The sequence below is a fragment of the Gopherus evgoodei genome, chromosome 7, assembly GCF_007399415.2.
Source record: "Gopherus evgoodei ecotype Sinaloan lineage chromosome 7, rGopEvg1_v1.p, whole genome shotgun sequence".
Lineage (NCBI taxonomy): Eukaryota > Metazoa > Chordata > Testudines > Testudinidae > Gopherus > Gopherus evgoodei.
The window spans coordinates 128,826,419-128,852,610 of NC_044328.1; positions in this window are offsets into that span (position 1 = coordinate 128,826,419).

The window sequence follows — 26,192 nt, forward strand, 5'->3', positions numbered from 1 at the left end:
CTCAATGACAGAGGTGCCAAGGGCTTGATTTTAAAGGTGCTGAGCACCTGCAGCCCCCACTGACTTCCACAGGAGCTGAGGGTGCTCAACACTTCTGAAAACTGGCTCCTAAAAGACTAGTGGGCGGTCTAAGTAATCCCCCTGATTAGGGAACAGGCAGGGCCGGCTTTAGGAAGTGCGGGGCCTGATTCGAATACCCGGCATTGGTCCGGGGCTTCGGCAGCACTTCGGCAGCGGGTCCTTCACTCGCTCCGGGTCTTCCGCAGCACTGAAGGACCCACCGCTGAAATGCCACCAAAGACCCGGAGCGAGTGAAGGATCCGCCACTGAAGTGCCGCCGAAGACCCGGACCACCGCTGGGTGAGTAAAGATTAAAAAGGCACCTAAGTTAGGCGCTCTTCTTCAGGGCATGGGGCCTTCTTAGATGCGGGGCCCAATTCAGGGGAATCGGCTTAAAGCCGGCCCTGCAGACAGGGCAGTTTGAGGTTAAAGGAAATAGATAAATTTGTCCCTGGAAAATTGGCTGCAAATTACTCATGTGAGAGTATTGGATAATGTTGCAATTATATATCACTTACTACCTTGAAAAGGTCACGCAGAGAAGAAACTGGGCTCTGAAACAATGCTAGTAATAACAAGGCCAACCACCTCAACAGCACTTTCTGTGCAAGGATCTCAGAGCACTTCGGAAAGCTCAAGGATGGCATTTGCAGGGAGAACTCAACTCTGAATGCATAAGCCCCTGTGCATGATTTTTTGTGCACTAACTTCTGCATGCCCAGGTGATGGGTGTGCACATGCATATTCTGTCACCCAGAAGAGGGGCAAGTTCTTGAAACATACATGCACAGGTGTTTGCTTGTGCAAAATTGTGCACACATAAAAAGTTTGTCTGTCCACTGCCAGAGGTTACACAGCAAGTGTAACCCACACACCTCCTGAGTGTGGTTCTCTGTCCCCTCTAGTGGCACCAAAACCACTTAGAGATTAATGAGTCTGCTCCACAGCCTTAGCGAAGGGCCGTGTGGCTTTTAGCTCATGCAGTACAGGCTCATACATTTAGCTCCAGATGAGGTTCAATCCCACTGGCCAACAACCAGGGTCTGCCGGTGTTGCAAGTGAGGGGCTTGTTCTGGATTTGAACCCGAGACCTCTTAGAAGTCTCTAAAGCTCGGGAAATGCTTCCTCAGCTAGGGGATGTATGTAACCCACACACCTCCTGGCTGTGGGGCTCTGTCCCCTCTAGTGGGACCGAGACCAGTTAGAGATCAATGAGTCTGCTCTACAGCTAAGGGCCACATGGCTTTTAGCTCCTGCATTTCACTCCAGAGGTCTCAGCTTCGATCCTGCTCACTGACAACCAAGGTCTGTCGGTGTTACACAAGCAATAGTCAGAGCTAAGAAGAGAACCCAGGTCTACTACTGCTCGTTCCTTTCTCTGACCATAAGACAACATTGTTGACACATCCATAGATATAGTAGGAAGTAAAGTCCCCACTTCATCGTTCATGTTGCCAAGAAATCATGAAGCATGCACACATCGACAAGCTGTCTGTCCAGGCACCAACCTTTAGAACAGCGGTAGACAACCTTTCAGCAGTGGTGTGCCGACTCTTCATTTATTCACTCTCATTTAAGGTTTTGCGTGCCAGTAATACATTTTAACGTTTTTAGAAGGTTTCTTTCTATAAGTCTATAATATAGAACTAAACTATTGTTGTATGTAAAATAAATAAGGTTTTTAAAACATTTAAGAAGCTTTATTTAAAATTAAATTAAAATGCAGAGTCCCCCGGACCGGTGGCCAGGACCTGGGCAGTGTGAGTGCCACTGAAAATCAGCTTGCAAGCCGCCTTTGGCACACATGCCATAGGTTGCCTACCCCTGTTTTAGAAGAATGCTGATGGTCCCACTGGATACCTAGCTTTGAGCTGAACGACAGCTGTTTTAAGGAGTGAATGATATTATATTTGTGACTATATGCTCCTGGCTGTTCCCAAATTTGCATTCTCTCTACTAGGAATTTTGAATGGAAATGAACGTTGTGTACATAACTCCTAGGAGTATCCCTAGGCAAGGCAGGGGTTCTGGGAAAGGTCACAGTCAGGACCAGCAGGAACAAAGGGGGAAGAAAGACCACCATGGGGGGAGGGGCCACAACAAAATGAAGAAAAAGCCCTCTAGTCCCCCAAGGTTATTCTAGTGCCATTAAGAAGAAGGGAAAAAATCCACCAAAGGGAATTAGCTGTTCTGAATGGACAGAAAAGGATTAAAGGGTGGCCTTGCCTTGGAAAGTGAGACCTGCTGCTATTGAACATGTCCCATCATAACGTCCCCCACCTGGGCTGTCAGTGGGATTGCACTCCAGGACCTTCATGGTCAAAAGGATGATCTACACTGCTTGAGCGAAAGACCTAACTCCCGTACCAGTGGTTATAGTAGACTCTTATCCTCTTCTGTGAGCCAATCACTAGAAAGGGAGTGAAGACCCACACTCTGCTAGTGGGTACACACTCATATCATCCATGGCTCAATGCATACCAGTGAAGGAGCCAAATGAAAGCAGATGAGATAAGTGTCCTGGATCAGTACCTTATTCTCCCACTTGGGACAGGTTCAGCCACAGACGCTTGTAGCATTTTGTTCCTGCTTCTGTGTCCAGCATATTTGTCTCTACCACAGATGTCTCCACAGACCTAAAGCCTAAACCGCATAAAGAAAAGAAATCTGCGAGTTAGGTGACAGAGACTGAAAGGCCTGAGAATTACTTGTGTAGTGTGTTATCAAGGCTAAGGACTAAAGATAATAGAGATGATAATACAAAAAACAGGCTTACCATGAATTTATGAATTGATGTCAGTTTCTTATAACAGCACACAGTAAATCACTGCTTGCTCCTACTTGTCTGTGACTCGTTATGTACTCCCTACTTTCTATTTGCTTTTATCCCAGTCTGTGCTTTATTTTATTTTTGGGAGGGGGGGGTCAAGATTTCTCTGAAGTCAACTTGGTAAAACTTTGGCCTTCAGTCCTCTTGATTCTTGGAGGGGAAGAAAAGTGGTTTATTCTTTAAAACTATTGAACACCTATGTCTTATTTTATTTTTCTGTAAAGTCTATTTGGTCATTTGAGCAAGCTGAAAACATGGGCATTGAATTTTATCTGTCTAGAAAGGGGAGATGGTCCAGGAGTAAAAGCACAGGCCAGGAGATCAGTGTTCAGTTCCTGGTTCTATCGCTGATGCCTTGATGAAATCATCTAATCCTTCTTGTATCAGAGGGTAGCCATGCATCTGAGGAAGTGGGTATTCACCCACGAAAGCTCATGCTCCAAAACGTCTGTTAGTCTATAAGGTGCCACATAATCCTTCTTGGGCTCAGATCCCCAGCTGTAAAGGAAGAATGATCATTCTTCTTTCTCTCAACCCATTGTCTGTGTTGTCTTTTTAGATGGTCAGCTCTCCAGAGCAAGGAGTGTCTTTTAGTATGTGTATGTACAGTGCCTAGCACAATGGAGTTCTCATCTCAGCTGGTCCCTCTGAGTGCTTGCAAAATACACACAGTAATAGGTATTTATCTGGCCCTTTTTCACCGTAGGCTTGGAGTGCCAAACAGCTAGTACTTTGCTGGGAATATTGTGTCTATTTTGTTTGGAAAACTAGTGTACCTAATGCTAATTCCCATTGGTATCCTCTCCAGGATGGGGCACTTTTACTGCTTGTAGTCATTAGTATGATATCTTTCTTACCAACTGGAGGAATGTACGGCTTCAGTTCTTTTTCCCAGCCTGCCCTCACATTGCCAATATTACCCTGCAGTTCTGTGGGATGAAAGTGCATATAGTGTACCCATTATTTTTACCAAAGTTCTGATTATCTTTGTCTCTTCTGTATTCCCTCACCTCTTGTGTTGGGCACCCTTTCTTAATACATTTGGAAGGAAATTATTTGTCTGGTCTCTCTGTTTCTCTTTAATAAAGAGTAACTAAAGTATAGAAATAACAGTGCTATATTTCTCTCTCTTCTTTCAGCAGAAATAGCCTGATTGGTTGAGAAAGAGACTGATCGTAAAAATTATCAAGGGAAAGCCAAGAGTTTGATTTTCCGCACAAGGCCTGATATCCTGTGACAAGAGTGGGGCCAAGGTTCGCACAAGTGACTTGTGATTTTGAGATCCCTCAAGTGGGCCTACTTTTCCTGAAATGCTGAGCACCCAACCTTCAAGATGCTTCCAGTTAGGCTTTCACTAGCCCTTTCTTAAAATCTCGTCCCAGACTTTGAGCTGTTGAGAGCAGTTTAAAAAGTATATTAGAAACCTCCAGCACAAACACAAGAAGCCATACGTCGTCCTTGCAAACACATCGTCTAGCCTCTCCCACAGATGTTGTGGCTTACGCCTCTGCCCTGGCACTTGCTACTTGGAGTGACTTCTCCCCTGGCTCTCCTCACATGGATTGGGTCCTGGGTTCTTTTTTAATGGTGCCTGGTTCCTCCTACCAAGGTGACTCCTCCTCACTGTGCTTCAGACACAAGAGGTGCTTCCTTTGGGAAAATGAGTAATGCCACCCCTGCCAGCAAGGAGTGTAAAGCCCAGGACATTAAAAACAACAATGTGCATCAGCGCAAAGCCTAGCAAAGACATGACACACCCCAAAATAACAATAGAACACAGGGGGACTTTACTGGGAGCAGGAGAATCGGACCTGGGGAAAGAAAGGTTTAGGTACTAACACATCAAGGAATTCCCACCTTCCAACACTCCCAGCTCTTCCTAATTGCCAGGTCCTCCCTGGCACCTTGCAGACAGACAGGACGCTGGGGAGGAGTCCAGAGACCAGTGCTGCAGAGCTATGAATGTTCGCTGGCTTCAGCAAAAAGGGTCCCCATATGGAGTCTTCACTCCTGGGTGGGGCAGGGTCCTCTGACCTCCCAGATTCGGAATCCTGTGGGGTCTGCGTTGGCTTTCCGGAGCCTGCATTGGGTTGGATCTCTGCTCCTCTGAAAGCTGGTCCCCACAGGGCTGGAGCTGCCTGATCCACTACATCCCACAGCAGTGCAATGCAGAGGATGCTCAGTCTATTCTTTTACTCCAGATGAAGAATATTCAATGGTTTTGTTATTTAAGCCATTGAAAAAAGGAGCAACTGACTTGCCTGAGTAACGCCAAAAAGCTGCAGAGAAAACTCTTTTCTTGGTGGATTTCTGGGTTCCTAACATCCTGGTTGCAGGGATTAGGATAAACACTTAGAGATAACGTTGTTTCGGAAAAGAGGAGTTGTGATTCCTTGTCTTCAGGCAAACAATCCTGCTCTTGTATGTTGTTAATCAGCATTCTAAGGAGGGCACCATCTGCCCTCTACACTGTCCCAGTTCCAGGAGAAAGTTAGCAAGTCTTTAGCTCTCTCTTCAGTGACATTGTATATTAATAAATGCTTTCTAGCTGTTACAAGCCTATCATAGATAGTTGTATATCTTCTAGCTGGTTAGAAGTACAGCAGCAGCAGATGTTTTGTATGGTCATAAGGAACCTATTGGATCCTATACCAATCTATGATTAACTATTTATTAAAACATCTGTTAATCATTTGTTAACCTTTTATAATATAAAGCATGACTCTCTCTTCTCTGTGTCTTTAAAGAGGAAGGTTTTGTTTACAGGTAATAAACTATTCAGTAATACGATGTGGCCCTGGTTCTACTCAGGTCACTTTGCCCAGTTACTCTGGGTAGGTTATTTGGGGCCAGATCCTAAGAGGGGCTGTGCACATTCATCTCACACTGTGAGTTAGCAGCTAGACAACTCAGATCTGTGGCCCCTAGTCTCCCTCCAGATCAGTTCTTACATGCCCCCAGAACAACCATATGAACCAAAAGATCCTTCTTCATTACAGTTGACACATTGTGGTGACAGGCAGTTTAACTTACACCTTTACTGTTGAGGCTGCTTGAGCTCCCCCATCCTCACCCCTGTGGAGCTCAAGAACAAACAGCAGACCTGCTGGTCATGGACTGCCCTCTTCCTCATTTTGATGGCAGATGGGTTTGCTTGATGTCTCTGGATTCCGCGGCCATGATGGAGTGGCTGCATCGCTTACCCAACATCGAATTTGTTGTTTGTACCATCAGATACCACGCATCAGAAGTTGTCACACTGTAGTCAGTGGGTGTTACAGACCTTAGCACCAATCAGGATCAAGTCACTTGTGTATTTTATGTCATTGTCCACCACTCAGACAACATACCAGTAGATAACACAAGAAACCAGCTGTCAAAATTTACAGCTCCCAGGAGTTTACACATTCAAAACAAAACCCTTTCTTATTTAAATGTAGTCAGAATTAAATTCAAACCACAATCACAATGGTGAGAAGGTCAAGCATTGTCACCTCACAAAAACAAATGGCTTCTCAACTTCATTACTACAGTACTCACTAGTTATCCCTTTCCCCAAAAGAAATCTTTGTTGATCTTCTTTGTTTCATGGCCTCTTTATAGTCTGCCTCTGTTTTGATTCACTAGAGTCTTGTTTTTGAGACATGGCCAGGTTTGGTGGGGTTTTATTTTGTACAAAGTGCTTCCAGAGAAACCCTCTCTTACTCAAGCAGTGGGTCAGGTAAGAGATAACAAGGTCTACTGAGTCCCTGTGGAGCAGAATTCAGGGTGTGGAGAGATGCTTTTTTTTAAAATCCCTGTTGGGAAGGTTGTTAATCCTGAGACTCAGGAAGGAAAGTGACCCAATTGTCTAGTGAACCCAAGATATGCAAACATGACTCATCATTCATATCTCAGCCTTTTCAACAGAACTGGGATTTGAACCACTTCTTGATGCTGTGGATCAATTCACTAAGGAGTACCACAACAGAAATAACATTTTAAAAGGTACTGTGCATGACTGATTTCCCTGCTCTGGTTTGTGTCCCTCCCAAAAAAGATATCCCCATTAATAACTAACCAGAAGAAAGGAAAGAGGGGAAATGAACCAGATCTGATTGCTTTGTTTTGATCTCTACATTCTAGAAATAAAAAAAACAGCACTATATTCTTTTATATTTAGGTTCATAGTTTGCAAAGAAGACAACCCATTTAAACCACACTGTTACCAAATTATGGGCACTTGCATTTCAGATTGAGAACATGTATGCAACCAATGATGCATGATTGTTGCAATTTTCATCATCTATGTATTCTATTACTCTTTGCCTTTAGATGCTTTTTAAAACTATTCCAAGAGAATTTTTGTCTATCGTTTACTTTCACCTTTCTACCTATAGTTACCATAGATAAGCACTATGGTGACTCAAATAATATCATCCATGCAGTTCAGTAGTTTGAAGAGTACATAAAACACTGTTTACTTATCTTCTGCCAATGTGCTGTCATTTCTATGATGGGTATGGAAAGTTAATCTAATTTAATATTTAGAGTCAAAGCTAATTAAATTTCAGAATGTTTGTCTGAAGTCATTTCAGGAGCCTATGTACTGTATTGAGATTTTAAAGAGTTCATTGAACTCTGGTAAGGACAGCTAGGAAATACTCTGAACTTTGTAACTGACATTCACGACATTCCATAGTTTACATAACAATAAATTCGATTCATGCTGTGTAAAATAACTAAGAGACTAATTGTTCAAAATGTCAAGTAATATCCTAACGATGGATACAACAGTAGCCTGGAGGGCATGCAAATATTTCAGTGAACTAGAGTACCACACTCCTCTCTGGTGTTGCTCGTCTCACACAAGGCTGGTCGATGGAGAGCTTAACAAAGCTATGCGTATTGTTACTGGGACTTTATGTGCAACTCCGTTGCCATGGCTGCCAATGCTTAGTAACATAGCACTGCCTCATATTCGTCGTGAGAAGGCCTCTATCTTGCCGCTGCCCAAGATCCATGAAAATAGTGACCTGCCTTTGTACGCAGACCTCGTCAACCACCGCCAGCTCACCTGTCTTCTAGATACCCTTTATGGTAATTTATGCCACCATAGGATGGCGGAATCTGCTTGGTGTAATGAGTGGTCAGCAATGACCATTGTTAATCTCTCTCTTGTCACTGACCCAACCAGCTGGCCACCAGGTTTTGATCTGCCAAGGCACCTGTCATCATCTCTGAACTGGTTTCAAATAGGTCAGGGCAACTGTGCAGCCAATCTCTTTAAATGGATTTTTTCTAATGACCTGCAATGCAGCTGTGGTCAACCTAGGACTGTGTCACATATTCTTGACGAGCACCCAGTGACTTGTTTCGATGGTGGGCTACTGGCTCTCCACCTGGCTGATGATGTCACCATCAAATTAACTCCCCCCATCCTGCATGTTTCATTTTCTTAGACCACAAGCTTGTGGAGCAGGGGTAATGTCTTTTTATAAGTTTGTAGTGCCCAGCACACTGGGGCTCTGATCCTGACTGGGACGCCCAGTCGCTATTGCCATATAAACATTAAATAAAAATGAAGAGAGTGCCAGAGACATTATAGTGACACAACTCATCTCCTTTGTATAATATCTGTCCCACCTCACCCTTTCTGCTGATGGAGCAGGTGCTCATAGTGGGAATGAAAAATTCCATGAGGTTCCTGACACAGGCTTTACTCAAATTCTTCCATTGGGGCAGGGGTTTCCCAGACACCGGTGGATCTTGGATCTGCCAGAGACTCAGCCTCACATTGCATGAAGGCCTATCGAGTATTAGTCCTGCCACTAACAAAATCATCCAAAGCCCAAGATATGGTGGTGATGGGGGACTTCAACTATCCAGATATATGTTGGGAAAATAACACCACGGGGCACAGACTATCCAATAAGTTCCTGGACTGCATTGCAGACAACTTTTTATTTCAGAAAGTTGAAAAAGCTACTACGGGGAAAGCTGTTCTAGACTTGATTTTAACAAATAGGGAGGAACTTGTTGAGAATTTGAAAGTAGAAGGAAGCTTGGGTGAAAGTGATCATGAAATCATAGAATTTGCAATTCTAAGGAAGGGTAGAAGGGAGTACAGCAGAATAGAGACAATGGATTTCAGGAAGGCAGATTTTGGTAAGCTCAGAGAGCTGATAGGTAAGGTCCCATGGGAATTAAGACTGAGGGGAAAAACAACTGAGGACAGTTGGCAGTTTTTCAAAGGGACACTATTAAGGGCCCAAAAGCAAGTTATTCCGATGGTTAGGAAAGATAGAAAATGTGACAAAAGACCACCTTGGCTTACCCTTGAGATCTTGCGTGACCTACAAAATGAAAAGGCGTCATATAAAAAATGGAAACTAGGTCAGATCACGAAGGATGAATATAGGCAAATAACACAGGAATGCAGAGGCAAGATTAGAAACGCAAAGGCACAAAATGAACTCAGACTAGCTATGGGAATAAAGGGAAACAAGAAGACTTTTTATCAATACATTAGAAGCAAGAGGAAGACCAAGGACAGGGTAGGCCCACTGCTCAGTGAGGAGGGGGAAACAGTAACAGGAGACTTGGAAATGGCAGAGATGCTTAATGACTTCTTTGTTTCAGTCTTCACTGAGAAGTCTGAAGGAATGTCTAGTATAGTGAATGCTTACGGGAAGAGGGTAGGTTTAGAAGAGAAAATAAGAAAAGAGCAAGTAAAAAATCACTTAGAAAAGTTAGATGCCTGCAAGTCACCAGGGCCTGATGAAATGCATCCTAGAATACTCAAGGAGTTAATAGAAGAGGTATCTGAGCCTCTAGCTATTATCTTTGGGAAATCATGGGAGACGGAGGAGATTCCAGAAGACTGGAAGGGGGCAAATATAGTGCCCATCTATAAAAAGGGAAATAAAAACAACCCAGGAAACTACAGACCAGTTAGTTTAACTTCTGTGCCAGGGAAGATAATGGAGCAGGTAATCAAAGAAATCATCTGCAAACACTTAGAAGGTGGTAAGGTGATAGGGAATAGCCAGCATGGATTTGTAAAGAACAAATCGTGTCAAACTAATCTGATAGCGTTCTTTGATAGGATAACGAGCCTTGTGGATAAGGGAGAAGCGGTGGATGTGATATACCTAGACTTTAGTAAGGCATTTGATACAGTCTCGCATGATATTCTTATAGATAAACTAGGAAAGTACAATTTAGATGGGGCTACTATAAGGTGGGTGCATAACTGGCTGGATAACCGTACTCAGAGAGTAGTTGTTAATGGCGCCCAATCCTGCTGGAAAGGTATAACAAGTGGGGTTCCGCAGGGGTCTGTTTTGGGACCGGTTCTGTTCAATATCTTCATCAACGATTTAGACGTTGGCATACAAAGTACGCTTATTAAGTTTGCGGACGATACCAAACTGGGAGGAATTGCAACTGCTTTGGAGGACAGGGTCAAAATTCAAAATGATCTGGACAAATTGGAGAAATGGTCTGAGGTAAACAGGATGAAGTTCAATAAAGATAAATGCAAAGTGCTCCACCTGGGAAGGAACAATCAGTTTCACACATACAGAATGGGAAGAGACTGTCTAGGAAGGAGTATGGCAGAAAGAGATCTAGGGGTCATTGTGGACCACAAGCTTAATATGAGTCAACAGTGTGATACTGTTGCAAAAAAAGCAAACGTGATTCTGGGATGCATTAACAGGTGTGTTGTAAACAAGACACGAGAAGTCATTCTTCCGCTTTACTCTGCGCTGGTTAGGCCTCAACTGGAGTATTGTGTCCAGTTCTGGGCACCGCATTTCAAGAAGGATGTGGAGAAATTGGAGAGGGTCCAGAGAAGAGCAACAAGAATGATTAAAGGTCTTGAGAACATGACCTATGAAGGAAGGCTGAAGGAATTGGGTTTGTTTAGTATGGAAAAGAGAAGACTGAGAGGGGACATGATAGCAGTTTTCAGGTATCTAAAAGGGTGTCATCAGGAGGAGGGAGAAAACTTGTTCACCTTAGCCTCCAATGATAGAACAAGAAGCAATGGGCTTAAACTGCAGCAAAGGAGATTTAGGTTGGACATTAGGAAAAAGTTCCTAACTGTCAGGGTAGTTAAATACTGGAATAGATTGCCTAGGGAAGTTGTGGAATCCCCATCTCTGGAGATATTTATGAGTAGGTTAGATAAATGTCTATTAGGGATGGTCTAGACAGTATTTGGTCCTGCCATGAGGGCAGGGGACTGGACTCGATGACCTCTCGAGGTCCCTTCCAGTCCTAGAGTCTATGAGTCTATGAGTGCAGGGGACTAGATTAGACCTCGTGAGGTCCCTCCCAGTTCTATTATTCTATGAGCCACTTGTGGGTGCCTGTCTGGTCTCCTTGGCAGCACAGTATCACTGGAGCTGCACTGCTGTGGACTCCCCAGGTTGTGGGTGTTCACAAAATCCCCTCCAAAGGGAATCTGCAAAGTTAAAAGGATCTCCCTAAGGAAGCACTAACTTTCCTGCAGGTTTCCTCCTCCACTGATGGTATGGTGCACCACCCAGTCCTCAACCTCCTACCTATAGAGGTCTGTCCCCAGGTCCAGGGCAAACGGGATTCAGGCCATGGGAGCAGCTGAACCATCTCTTCCATACAGGCAGCGTCAGACAATGCACAAAGGGCCCTGTGTAATTCTACTGACATTGCACCAGGGATTAATTTGCCTTCACTATGTTTGACACAAGGAGATGAGCAAAGTTCCTTTTGCGGGTATGGACTGTGAAATCAATTATGGCATGAATCTTACATGGCCCAAAGAAATGGATTTCAAACACAGAGGCATAGCTGCTATCTTGGAGACGAGAGTCAATTAATATCATAATATTGAACTGGGACTCAAATCCTTTGCACTCATGCCAAATTTTGAGCAAACAAAACCAGACGGGGAATAAAAAGGAAAAGGTCCATAAAGAAGGCTGAACTTTCAATGAATAAATAAATAAATGCATCATGCATTTTTTAAAGTCATGATTAACTAATAAAATATTGACCCTGGCTGGAAGAAGACATGGAGTGTGCTGATCCCTTTAGATTTTAGGAAAGAAGGGGCTCGAATCAGGATTTATATTTAAGAAAGGAGTGAACATCTGCTGCAATAATTAAGAATTCAGACCTAGACCTGATTTCACCAGCAGTTTCTTGTCGTGTAACCATTGTACTCAAAATGTTTAAGGAGCTGCAGAAATCATCTAAGTGAACAAAAGCTCTTCATGGTAGGTGTCTACAGTGTGGAAATAGCAAACATTAATGACAAAAAAGTCAACAGAAATGTAGCTAGAACAGGTTGTGGGGAAAGACTGGTCCTTTCATTGCCCCAAAATGAAGAGAGGGTTAGGGATACTTTGGTTCAGGATTTAGCCGAAAATAAGTGTATTAATCCTTTGACTTGAGGAATACAAATATTTTAAAGTGGTCTCTGAATATAGAACACAGGAACATAACTGTAAATGTCTCACACCTCGCAGGAATCCACACACAATCTGTTAGCAGAGTTGACAGTGTGCAAGTGTATTTGGAAAAGAAAAGATTCATATGATGTGAAGGGAAACCAGAGCATTCCTCATAACAACACAACACATTTATTTCCTCACAACACCTTAAGTGCTAAAAAGGCAGGAAATTCCATGGGCAGGTGACCCCAGCCAACACAAGCCCTGTCTCCAAGTATTATCCCGCTCCCCTCCTGACAGTAGGGCTGGGTGGGAATTTTTTGGTTAAGCCAGGTTTTTGTTGGAAAACATCAGTTTTTCTAAACAAAAATGTTCACAGGAACATGGCGTGTCTGACAAAATTTCCATCAGAAAAGGGTTCTCAGGTCCAGGATGGAATTTCTGGTCAAAACCAGGTGAGAGACCCACTCCAGGATAGACCAGCAGGAAACATGGGTTCAAGACCCTACTCAGCCTGATTTGGACCAGGGACTTGAGCCCACATGCCAGGTGAACTCCTCAGCGGGCTAGTCTGGGGCATGGCGTCTCTCCTTTTTCTGTGAAGCAGCAAGGGCCTAGCAGCCTGACAAGCTCTGAGTACTGGAAGCTCGAGCATCACTGAAAGCTTTTGCCGCTGCGCTGGCTACGCTTCACCAGCTCCCTCAGCCCTGCACGCTGGCCAGCGCAGCTCCTGGGACCCTCGGCCAATCTCCTTCCTCTCCTTTAAGCCCTATACAGACACATTCTGTAGCCCCAGCTACAGTCTCTGACCCACTGCCCTGTCAGGCTTTCTCCTTGTAAGTGCTAAGACAGAGTGGTTAATGGAAGCAACCTCTACTCTGGAATAGCAGCCTTGTAAGTCAGCTATCTTCACGCTACAAACAGTCTTCTCTGTTCCTTCCCTCCTAACACTCCAACATCCATGGGCTGTCCCCAGCTCTGGCAGTCTGCGTATGCTGCTGCTCATTGCCTGCACACCCCTCATTGCTGGCCACTGTGACAAAAAGGAGACTCTGTGACCCACTCTTCTGCAGAGCTGCAGCTGACTCAGCAGCCACCTACATGACCATTTCCATTTTGTTTGCCTCGGAATCGCTCAACATTAAAATTTTAGCAAAATCAACCCCACTGCGTGTTCCCCAGGCCCAGCACTCCCCTCCAGGATACACCTGTCAACAGTTCTGTAAGCCAGTTGCCCAGTAGATCTGAGGGCAAGGTGTCAGAGATCTTGAATCACTATATACCATTTATGAGAAAATTGACACACACTGTCTCAGGCAGAGCTGGCAGAATAAGAGATTTTCTGTTCACTGGCAATTCTGAAAAATTAAAAAAAATTATTTTGAGTTGAACCAAAAATGAAAAATTTTGAAATTTTCAGTGAATCAAAAAGTAAAAAAAAATATTCTGGGTCAAACAAAGATTTTGCCACGAAATGAAATGTTTTGTTTTGATTTCAATAACTGTTTTGTTTTGCAGAAATTGTGTTTTCCATTGCAAAAACATTTTGATGGAAAATTCCTGGCTTCCTGTAAGGAACAGGACAGCTCGAGAAAGAAGGTGTCAAAACCGGTTGGTTCTTTGATGCCCCCAGCCACACTTTGCTGAGCAGATCTCAGCGTAGGAAAGAATCTGGCTGGGCATCTAATTTTGTGCCTTTCTAAATTATACTTTACTATTTGCAGCGTGATTTACAGAGGAGGGCCCAGTGGAAAGTGCTTTTACATAGTATTCATATATAAATTATGAAAACACAGATTTACAGTTTAATCTCTGCATGTGCACTGATGTGTATTAAACATATTCAGTTAGCCTCAGAAAAAGCTGTAAATTTACTATATATCTTACAGAGCATGGCTCATGTTACTATCAGTACAAATTACTTCCAGGGTGCTTAACATCCATTTTCCCCCACAGCACTACTTCTTAGCTGAGCCAGGATTACTCTCATTGGAAGAAAATTTAATTTTCCTAATCCGCTCTTCACTGTTGTTCAAAGCAGCAACAGCCCACTTAAAAACAAGTTAGTGGTTGATTTTTCTGAGCAGGTTCTACTCTTTGGTCATTAAGTAGCAAACTGTTTACTCCTGAAAAGTATCTGTTTCCCAGGGATTATTAATCACAGTTTATTGGGAACCAATCAGTTATTTTGTTTATTTTCCCACTCCTTTTAAAATATTAAAATGCTGATATATTCATTTTTGCAATGAAAATCTACTCAGTAAATTACCACATTTATTTTTCATTTATGGGGGAATAATCTGTTTTAATTAAGCCTAACTGCAGAACTTTTATCAGATGTAATTATCCATTTCGATAAATATGTCTCCACTAATTACATTTAACCATGGGATTTATAGCTCTTAAGTCATTTTGTAGGAAACATAATAAATCTTTAGTAATGCATGCTAAATTCCTATAAATTAACTCAAATCATAAACATAATAAACAAATTAGGATAATTTCACTTAATTAGTTTGGGTGGTTAACTCAAAATCTCCTCTAAAACTTCAAGAATTTCACGAGTATTTTTGGAGAGAAATTTTTGTAACAAGACTGTTTGAATAGGTATATAAGAATCAGATCATGCTGGAACACAATAAATACATATTCCTCTTTACCAATAAAGCCTTTTAATAATAGTAGTCAGTGATACCAAACGATCTCGATCACTTAGTAAGCTGGGTGCAAGTAAACAATGTGTGTTTTAACATGGCTAAATGTAAATATATACATCGTGGAACAAAGAACGCGGTCCTTACGCAAGGGGAGAGTCTATCTTGGGAAGCAGGGACTCTGAAAAAGATCTGAGGGTTGTGGTGGATAATCAGCTGCACATGAGCACCCAGTGCAATGCTGTGGCCCAAAGGGCTAATGTGATCCTAAACAGGAGACTTCTGAGTAGCAAGAGAGAGATTATTTTACCTCGGTAGCTGGCACTGGTGTGGCCATTGCTGGAATACTGTGTCCAGTTCTGGTGTCTAAAATTCAAGAAGGATGTGGATAAATTGGAAAGGGTCCAGAGAAGAGCCCTAAGAATGATTCAAGGGTTAGAAAACCTGCCTTATAGCAACTCAGCACCTTCAGTCTGTCTATTAAAGCTTAAACAAAGAAAAGGTTAAGGGGTGGCTTGATTGCACTCTAACTACCTATATGGAGAACAAATATTTGATAATGGGCTCTTCAATCTAATACAGAAAGGCATAACAGGATCCAATGGCTGGAAGCTGAAACTCGCCAAAGTCACACTGGAAATAAGATGTATTTTTTTAACAGTGAGGGTCATTAGCCACTGAAACAATTTCCCCAGGGTCATGGTGGATTCCTCATAACTGACCCTTTTAAAATCAAGAGTGGATGATCTTCTAAAAGATCCGCTCTAGGGATTATTCTGGGGCAGTTCTCTGGCCTGTGTTCTACAGGAGCTCAGATTAGACAAACCCAAGGGTTCCTGCTGTCCCTGGAATGTATGAATCTATATTTCCACCCTTGGGACCCACTCCTGAGATCCTTGACTTCAGCCGGAGTTTGCACTATGTAATGTCTTCAGGAATTGGGATGTGGGGTGAAAATCACTTCTGTGGCCAGCTCAAGACCTGTGCACTACATAAATCCCACTTAAGATCAAAAACAGGCCTTAAGTGGGACTTACATGGTGCATAGGGTTTGATCTTGCCTTCTTCAAAAGGAGTGAATTACATCCAAACTGAATAGTTTTAATAAGTCTGACACATTCTGTCCCTTTACCTCCTCTGATAAAGATAAATTACAGATCCTTTATTTTACTTAGCATAAAGATACAAAATCCGGTCTGTATCCCTGAACTGCCATGTTAACTTTCTTCCCATTTTACTTAACTTGTTTTCCTTAATCATATTAATTGCTATATAATATTAGACAATGCTCTCTAACCATTAAGTCCCAAAATAATGGTTGTGTTAAATCAGAGTTAATTAGTATGTCACAAATTCCAGTCCCACTACAGGGTGATGACTTAATGAAAAAATGCAATGTCACTTTATAAGAATTACATATACAATTTTAAAAGGTATTTTAAATATTTTTCTTAATAGCTGTCAACAGAAATGATGGAATGTGATTCTTCAGAGAGCATTTCTCTTTGCTAACTATAGGCAAGCGAGCTATCACAAGCTTTACATGGCTGCAGAAAACAGATTTAACATTCATTTATGAACAGCTGAACTTTTTCTCTTTAATGTTTAATAGTGAATCATGCTTTAAGCCATTTATATTTCACTGCACATCAGCAAGGCTGTCAGGAGCAAAAGATCAGAAAAACGTAATTCTTTTGGCTTGTTCTCATGCACTCTCCACCTATTCCTTAAGAAGTCAGAATAATTTTGAAAGGAAGAAACGTGGAGTAGCAATGTGAAAGGAGCTGCATTTTGAGGGGCCTTAAGTTTTGAAAGCAGGACTCTCAGGATGCAGTCACTCACAGTCTTTTATAGCATACAAGCAAACGAGGGTCAGTTGACTAACTGTGGTCATTCACCTGAGCCCAAGAGTTCCAGTCTCTAAGAGGGAGAACAGTGCAGATTTCACAGTATAAGGGTGAATGCCCTCTCTCGGTGCTCAGAATTCTCCCTTTCCTGATCTGTTTTCTAACGCACTTAACGCCCCAAATAAATTATATACCGCTATGCCAATGCATTAGCACCTTGTGAGTCACAAAGCAGGCCTGCCAAAACACGAGTTTTAATCATTGCTATCTACAGATCACAGCAAATTATGGATTCCATTCATTTTACCCCTGATGTCTCTGTGATCTAGAGCCGACACTGACAGCAGAACTGCACTTTTCATTATAAAGCCATCAGCGCTACGGGGGGAGTCTTCCAGGCTGGAGGAAGTGAGGGATTAGGGCCTAAAACCCTGGCCTTGCACCACTCTCAGTGGCGGATCCCTGCATTTGTCCAGGGCTTTGTGCAGAATTTGGGCCACAGTCATGGTTTGGGTTTTGTTTTTAAGGCTTGAAGTTGGTCTCAGTGTGAATATACGAGACCTTCTATTTCCTCTTTGGGGTATGTGCACAGCCCAACTTTGTAAGTGGGCCCACCAGAAAGAAACTGTAGGGTCTAAAGCCTCCATTTAATTCCCTTCCTCCCCAGCACTCTTTGGAAGAAATATGTTCCCCTTTTTGCTATGAAAAAAAGTCAAGAGATGTGTCATGAGGCTAGCAGGGTCATACAACATATTCCTAAAATAGTGGTGCTCAAACCTAGCAGAGCTGTTAGCACTTGCTAGCACATGACATTGACACACCACAGCCCAGCAGCCTCGGGGTGCACTGCCAGGGGTGGCTCCAGGCACCAGCACGCCAAACGCGTGCTTGGGGCAGCAAGCCACTGAGGGTGCTCTGCCGGTCGTCGCGAGGGTGGTAGGCAGGCTGCCTTCGGCTGCCTGAATCCGCGGGACCAGCGGACCTCCACAGGCAAGCCGCTGAAGGCAGCCTGCCTGCCATGCTTGGGGCGGCAAAATGCCTAGAGCTGCCCCTGTGCACTGCAATGCCTGTTGCAATGTTTCAACAGAACATAAATGCAACATCATGACACAAAGACCACAATGCATGGTTAGAACACCACACCAGGAGTTTACTGTTGCTGCATTAGACATTCTCCTACTCCCCCGGCTTGGCTTTTCTTGTCTCTAGTTTCTAGATTCCACTGCTGCCAGCTCTGTCCAAGCAACATGCTGCTTTTGAACCTCTGGAGGGTGTAGAGAGCATCCTAGACTTTGGCCCTGTCTTGTCAGATATTACAAAAATAATAATAATAACTTCACAATGCACTGTAGGAAGTTGTCCTTCCATTATGTTTGTGTTCATTTCCCTGGTTACAGATGGAAGGATTTAGAAATGGGTTTCAGTTTCATTGCATAATATGCAAAAGAAGGAATTATAACAGGAACAATCTTTGGACAGAGGACATCATCATTCATTTAGATGTATAAGGTGTGTGGGAAGGGGTATTTATCCTGGACATCATTTTAAAAATATACTGAGGTTACAGAGCTAGAGACATAGAAGAGTCCAAAGCTCTTCAGACACACTTTGGTTAGGTTTACGATCTGACTAAATTAAGTCCAATGTGCTGAACTACCACACATTTGGTGCCATGTTCAAAGACACGTTCTGCTAACCCAGGCAAGCCACTATAGTAGCTTTGAAGTGCTTTCACTGCTGAACTTTGGTGAATGAGCTGTGTTTATCCATCATCTGAAAAACCAAAGATCCTTTGATTAGAACTGACAAGACTGATTGTACCTAGTACCTGATGGGGGAAAGGATTCATTGCTCAGAAGTATAACAAGGGCTCCTATTAAGGAGATGACCTATAGTACTTCAAATGATGCAGGAGGAAAATGAACCCTTTGTAAAGACCCCTGCAGTACACTTAATGGTAGAACTCTACTCCCTTATCAAGCAGACAATGGAAGAAAGGGAAATGAGAAAGAGGCCCTTATGAAGTATTTATTACCAGCATGGGTTTTCTTGGCCTACTGTACATATTTCACTATCTATTAGGTGTATGGCAACACATCATTTTCAAGGTTAAAATCTGGTCAAGGTCGGACATAAAAGAAGTTAGTTTGTTAGGTTCTGATATCACACAATATTTCCTGATTAGCAGGAAAATGGTCCATATACCATCAAGAAACAACCTCCTATCTGTTAGCGATAACAAGTGCATCCAACTCTACCACAATCTTTCCTCCTTGAGTGCTATTTGTATGAGCCATTGATTATAACTGTATAAAGCCGTGGAGGCTGGTTGTTATATTAGGTAATGATGAGATTGTTAGAGAACTGTGTATGGAAAGCAAATCCTCAGGCTGGTACCATATCTAACAAACCTGTCATTAATTACGGAGGAAAAACTTCCTACCTCTTAAATAATTTATACAGCTGGATCTACAGTAGCAAAAGATTAAATATAATTAAAATGGAAGCATTAAATTCCAATGGGTTGGGTGGCATTAGAAATCCTGCAGCATAGGCAAAGGCTAGATAAGGGTCACTGCTAATGATGATCTAGTCTGTAGGTAGACAACAGACACTGCCAGAGCTCCTCCTGGAGTGATGGTTCTTTTTATAAAGTAATTTAAGATAAAGTGCAGTAGAGACCTGTTAATCTCAAGCTTGATGCACACAGGATGCCTTCCTTAAGCACTTTATCCCTATGGCAGGAATATCTTAGAAGAGCTTCTTTGTCTTAGTCTTTGAGGTTTAGTGAAGGGAAGTGTAATCTTTCAGCAGGGTTATTCCCTCACTAGGTTTTGATTTAATTGGGCTGCGCAGTAGTTCAAATACTAGGCATTTTATTTTTTTAAAACTGTGGGTGAATTCAATCCACATAAAGAACCTAGTCCCCTAATATGTAAAGTAGTACATTATCGCACACTGGCATTCTTCTTTCACGGGGAACTGCTTTTATTACTTTGTATTTTAAAAAGGGAAGTAACATGTAACAAATATTAATCACATCATTATGCTTCATTAAATCAGCACACTGTCTCGTCTGGTGTGTTTGAGCACAGATAAGTAGTGCCCCAGTTTTCAGATCTCTGAAGTTTAACATGAGAATTGTTTTTATTCCAACCTAATGACACACACAATTTACAAGGCATCTAGAAGTGCCAAAATTGGAGTCCCTTCCATATTCTCAGATCTATCACCTGAACAGGGAAACTCTGGCGTTTTCAGGGTCTGTCCTCCCAGTGATGTGTGGGAAATTGACATATACACGATGAGTCCAGTTACTCCAGTAAACAAAACTACATTAATCCTTAATTAATACAGCCCCTGCATAGCTGGTCAGATAGACCTCCTGAGCAATGACAAGGAATGTCCACTGATTGTGGGGGGAGGAGGGAATTTAAAGCAGTATCACTTCATAACTCTAACCTACTATAATATCGTTATCTGAAGTACGAGCTTTTTCTCTGGTAGGTCAGCTAGATATGTTCAATATCTTATTTTGATTGCAAAATTCTCATACTGAAATCACACCAATGCCATCCTGCTCTGTATATTCCACGTTGGTATTGCTTTGGAGCTCTTTGCAGCAGGGATCACGTCTTGCTCTGGATATTTCACAGCAGCAAGCCCAGTGTTGGTCCTCAAAACCCAGTCTTAGGATTAGTTTATTACTACTTTTAATTTTATTATTAAGGCTGCCTGACAAATGTTATTCTATATAATGGGCCAAAGGTATCGGTAACATTATTTTCAGGCTATATACATAATTCTTTACACAACATCCGCACATGCATTTTGCAATGATATTGATGACCAGTGTGACACTGGCTTTTATTTAAGAACTCACCTGACTTTCTCTGGTGAACCAGAATATACATACCAGACTCAGGAGAATTCTGTAACCCCTCTACACTTCTCCATGTGCCTCTTGCCAGTTGCCAGTATCCTTGTTCTAACTCCATGTAGCTAATGGAGCTACCACGGGGTTAATTTAGTCCTATGTGACCAATATAATTACGCAGTATCTCCCCAGTGCTGTTACTGCTAACCCCAGCAACTGTTGACTTCCAGTGCTCTCTGCAAGGGTTCAGTGGTCCATGTTAACAGACCCCGATGCAGGATTAGGACCTAAAACGTGGGATTTATTATTTAATATGCATGATACAGTAGCGCTCATATGCTCCAGTAAGAATCAAGGCCCCATTATACAGAGCACTGCACGGTAAAGAGACAGACCACACCCAGAGCAGCTTACAGTCTAAGACTAGGGTCTCAAGCTGGGGGTATGGAGCACCCTGCCTTTCCAATAATGCTGAATGGGAGGAAGGTACAGGCTAGATCTTCTCTAGGCAGGAGGAAGGTCTTAGCTAATTACTTGCTAGATGGAGGTGGTAGCCCAGTATGGAAGAGGTTGAGACCCCTTCACCCTCACTCTAAGAAATGTGATGTAGAACCACCGTGGTTTGGGTGAGCTATAAAACCCACGACAAAGCTCATTATTCAGTGCTCCCATTGAGTTGTCTTAGCTGGATTATAATTTCTGTGTTGCTGTTGTTAAGAACATAACCAGTGAATTGCTGGGATTAGCCACTGTCAGGCCAGCTGCACACTGACTCGAGCACTAGTCCCTAAGCAGGCAGAACAATGCACACGGCACCACACATTTCCAAGGGGTGTTATCAATGCTGTCAGCTCAGGCACAGCAAGCTGACAAGCCATCTCCTTCAGTAAACAATAATTAAGGAATTACTCCTGTCAGGAGAAAATAACCTTTGCTTTGATTTACAGCTTGATAGATTACCCCTTCCCCCTGGTCTTTTTCTTTTTAAACACACATCAGTTTGCCTGGGAAGATCCCATTTCGTTTTGTTATAATACCCCACAGTCTTCACTGGAAAGCTACCCAGCCATGCTGCCATAGCTGTATTTCTTTTTAATTCCCAGAGAAATGTTGCCCATGTCAGAGGGGAGCAAGACACATCCTGTAGCCACTGAGATTCATCAGGGAAGTTTCTCTATAAGTAGAAGAGTTTACTCTTTACCTGATTTTTGTATAAAAAGAATGCCCCTGTAGCCTACAGCCCCCATCTTGCAATCAGATCTTTGTAGGCCAATCTTTGCATCTATGGATACGTCAACACTGCACTGAACTCTTGTGGACTGCTTGAGCATCCACAGGGCGCTAGAAAGCTGAGTTTACAGTTACTGGGTCCGTGTCTCACAGGTATGCTAACAAATCCATGCTGCACTACACAGACCTTCTGATTCAGGTCTGCAGCTTGACTGGTATCTACACTACAAAACAACAGAGGGCTTGGACCAGAGTCCCAGTGGGACTCGGGCTCTGACCCATCCCACCCCCCTACCAGGATACTAGGACCTGGGTCCTGAGAGCTTGTTCACCCAAGTCAGACTGATGTGTGTGTGTGGATGGAAGCAGGGGCATGGGTTCAAACCTGAGTCAGAGCCAGGGCTTAGTGTGCAGTGTAGATATACCCTATCTGGCATCCCACTCATTTCAAGGGGACTCCTGATATCTACCAAGGTAGCATCCTTGAAGCCAATGGGCTATGCACAAACACAATCATAGAATCATAGAATATCAGGGTTGGAAGGTACCTTAGGAGGTCATCTAGTCCAACCCCCTGCTCAAAGCAGGACCAATTCCCAACTAAATCATCCCAGCCAGGGCTTTGACAAGCCTGACCTTAAAAACCTCTAAGGAAGGAGATTCCACCACCTCCCTAGGTAACCCATTCCAGGGCTTCACCACTCACCTGGTGAAAAAGTTTTTCCTAATATCCAACCTAAACCTCCCCCACTGCAACTTGAGACCATTACTCCTTGTTCTGTCATCAGATACCACTAAGAATAGTCTAGCTCAGGCCTGCACAACTCATAAAGCGGCAAGGGTCACATTACTCCAAAGAAAACAGCTGAGGCCGAAACCCCCTAGCCCCATGGAACCGCCCCCCAGCACCTCCTAGCCCGCGGGAACATCCCGCCCCAGCGCCACCCAGCCCTGCAGAAACAAACCCTCCTTCCCTAGCGCCGCCTCGGCAAAACAGCTGTGGGCCAAAAAGGAAGGTTGGGGGTGGGCAGGTGATACTTGATTTTAAATCAACCAGGGGCTCCCAGCTGAAGAAGTGGCTGGGAGACCTCAGGGGCAAATTAAAGGGACCGGGGATCCAGCGGCTGGGGAAACCTGGAGCTTTGCGGGGTTGGGGCAGGGATTTAAAGGGCCTAGAGCTCCTGCTGCTGAGGGGAGCCCGAGCCCTTTAAATCCCAGCCCCAGCCCGGCCGCTGGAACCACAGCCGGGATTCAAAGGGCTCTGGGTTGCCCAGATGGAGCCCTAAGCCCTTTAAATCTCAGCTGCGGCAGGGATTCAAAGGACTCTCGGCTGCCCGCATGGAGCCCTAAGCCCTTTAAATCTCAGCTGCGGCAGGGATTCAAAGGACTCTCGGCTGCCCGCATGGAGCCCTAAGTCCTTTAAATCTCAGCTGCGGCAGGGTTTCAAAGGACTCTCGGCTGCCCGCATGGAGTCCTAAGCTCTTTAAATCTCAGCTGCGGCTGGGATTCAAAGGACTCTGGGCTGCCCGCAGAGCACCGTGTGTGCGGGATTTAGAATCCCCCCACGGGCTGCTCAGTGAGCCTCTGCGGGCCGCATGTTGTGCAGGCCTGGTCTAGGTCCATCCTCTTTGGAACCCCCTTTCAGGTAGCTGAAAGCAGCTATCAAATCCCCCCTCATTCTTCTCTTCTGCAGACTAAACAATCCCAGTTCCCTCAGCCTCTCCTCATAAGTCATGTGCTCCAGCCCCCTAAGCATTTTTGTTGCCCTCCGCTGGACTCTTTCCAAGTTTTCCACATCCTTCTTGTAGCGTGGGGCCCAAAACTGGACAAAGTACTCCAGATGAGGCCTCACTAATGCTGAATAGAGGGGAATGATCACATCCCTCGATCTGCTGGCAATGCCCCTATTTATGCAAGGCTACGTCTGTCCCAAATCACTTGCAGGATCTGGTCCTGTATTTGTACAGATATTGATTTTCACATAATCTAGTCTTGAATAGTTCAAATCAAACCCCGGATCCTTTCACCCCCCCCAGGTCCAGGAATGTCTGGAGCCAAATTCTATAAGTCAGACCCAGCTCTAGTTTTAAGTGTCCTAGATGGTTACTTCAGTGGTAAAGTCAAGTCCCTTTGTTTGCTTTAATGTTTATTAGCTGCGCTATGATAAATATTTGTAAAAGACTGGAAGTTGATGTTCTATAGCTGAGCATTGGCACTGCCTGTTCTTTATTCATAACCCTCTTTACTTGTCTGTCACTTAAATATTCAAAAGATTGCGGTAATAAAAATTCATGTCACAACACTTTGCTGGTTTCCTGACCAATCAATGTTCTATTTTCACCTACCATGGATGGCAGATTCTGCTTACTTGTTGCATGTGACTTCTTAATGTGTTAATTGTTTTATTGAAACAATAAGCTGTCTCCTTTTAATTGTTATACAGTACTCAAGTTGCCTTTCGATGCTGTTAATTTATGATTTTGCAGGTGATGCTCTTCCCACCAATATGCTAAACTCATTTACCTGGACTAATTCTGCTGCAATTTTATCATTCCGTTTTTACTGAAATATGCAATTTACATTTAAAAAGCCATCAATACAGGTTAATAAAATTGTGTTAACTGTCATTAAGGAGATGTAAAACTGGCATAAAATAACCCTACTTTCTATGGGTTCACGGTAATGGAATTTCAGCTTCTTTGGCTGCTGATCAGAGAAGCTCATAGGCTACTCTGCCTTTAACCCATGGAGCCAAATCTGACCCCACATGGACAGGACTTCAGCTTTAGAGCTCATCTGAAAGGTGCTGCCTCCATACCCCCTAAACCAAGCTAGAGCATTGAGTCACTACCAACTCACAGGTAAAAGTATCCCCAAGACCATTTATTTCCCCCTAGACTGATCTCATCCAACACAGACCTACAATGACCTTGCTTAGCCTGTGAAACGTGTGAGACTTCAGCCTGTGGTAGTAGAGAGGGGCTGCACACTATAAGACAACTGTAACTTTCCTGAATGAAGGTAACAGGGTGGTAACAGAGATATGTGAAATTCTATCTACGGTTCTGCTTTGCAGCTATTTCCATGTGAAACCTGCAATTTCCACGTCTATACTGAAACACATGGGTCTCGGAACCGCTTTCCACCAGGAAAATCTTCTTGCAATCCACTGTTGCTTACTGTACTCCTTCCAAGCCTGTATTTGACTTGTACCACTGACTACCAAAACTAATACAATAGGGAGCTCTGAGGACTAGCAAGTGATTGGAGTTTGAATGTTAGCATAGGGATTTTCTATTAATACCAAGCCAGCACACTGGGCAGATGTTTTACACCCAAGGACAGCATCTCTCTCATTCACTTTCCAGCTCGAACCTAAAAGAAATCTGACAAGCTCCCAGTAGCTTTTTTAGTTGATGTCTGGTGAGGTTTCGCCTCTAAAGGATCAGGGCAAGTGAATGGAGGAAATCAGTTCCATAAAGCCTCAAACACAACAGGACAAACTCTTCTGGCCTCAGGAGAATTACGTAAGCTGATCTTTGGGCCTCAGAGACAGACTGTGAGATTGTAGCCCCCCTGAAGTCTTGCCACTGACTTCAGTGGAGCCAGGATTTCCCCCCGATAGATACTGATCATTCTGAACCTCAAATGAATTCCCAACAGAATCTTCTTCCACCAGGTCAATGACCTCCTCAAGTGTCCACACGTTACTGCCCCTGAATTGGCCCCTGGAGTAATTAACCCCGACCCTGCATATCAATTCAGCAATAAAGGCACTGAAAAGTTGTCATTAATACATGCAATTTGTATTTCATGTAATTGCTTTGGCTGCTGTTTAATGCCACTTGTCTTTTTTTATTCATCTCCTCGCTCCCAGCTGCCTTACATGTTGAGTTGCCATATGCAATAATAGGCAATTTGGTTGCAGACTGACTCCTGAATAATTTACTGAGCAGCATTGCTTTCCAAAGTGCTCCCATTTCATGACTGACATGGAGTGTCACATTGTTGTACACACACCCTGCCATTTGCTTTCTTGCTTTCCTTCCCTGCAGGATTCGAACTACTCCCGCTCAACCGCTTTCCTCCGACCTACTCTCTGCTGCAAGATTAAACCAAGAGATTAAAAACTATCTTGCCTCAGATTTGTTAATAACATTAAAAGGCTAAAGTGAATCAGGAGTATTGAAGCTAAGACTGACAGCCCTGAGCATTCAACACAGGAGCGAATGCCAAGAGGTAATCACCTGCAAACAAGAACCGCTCAACAGG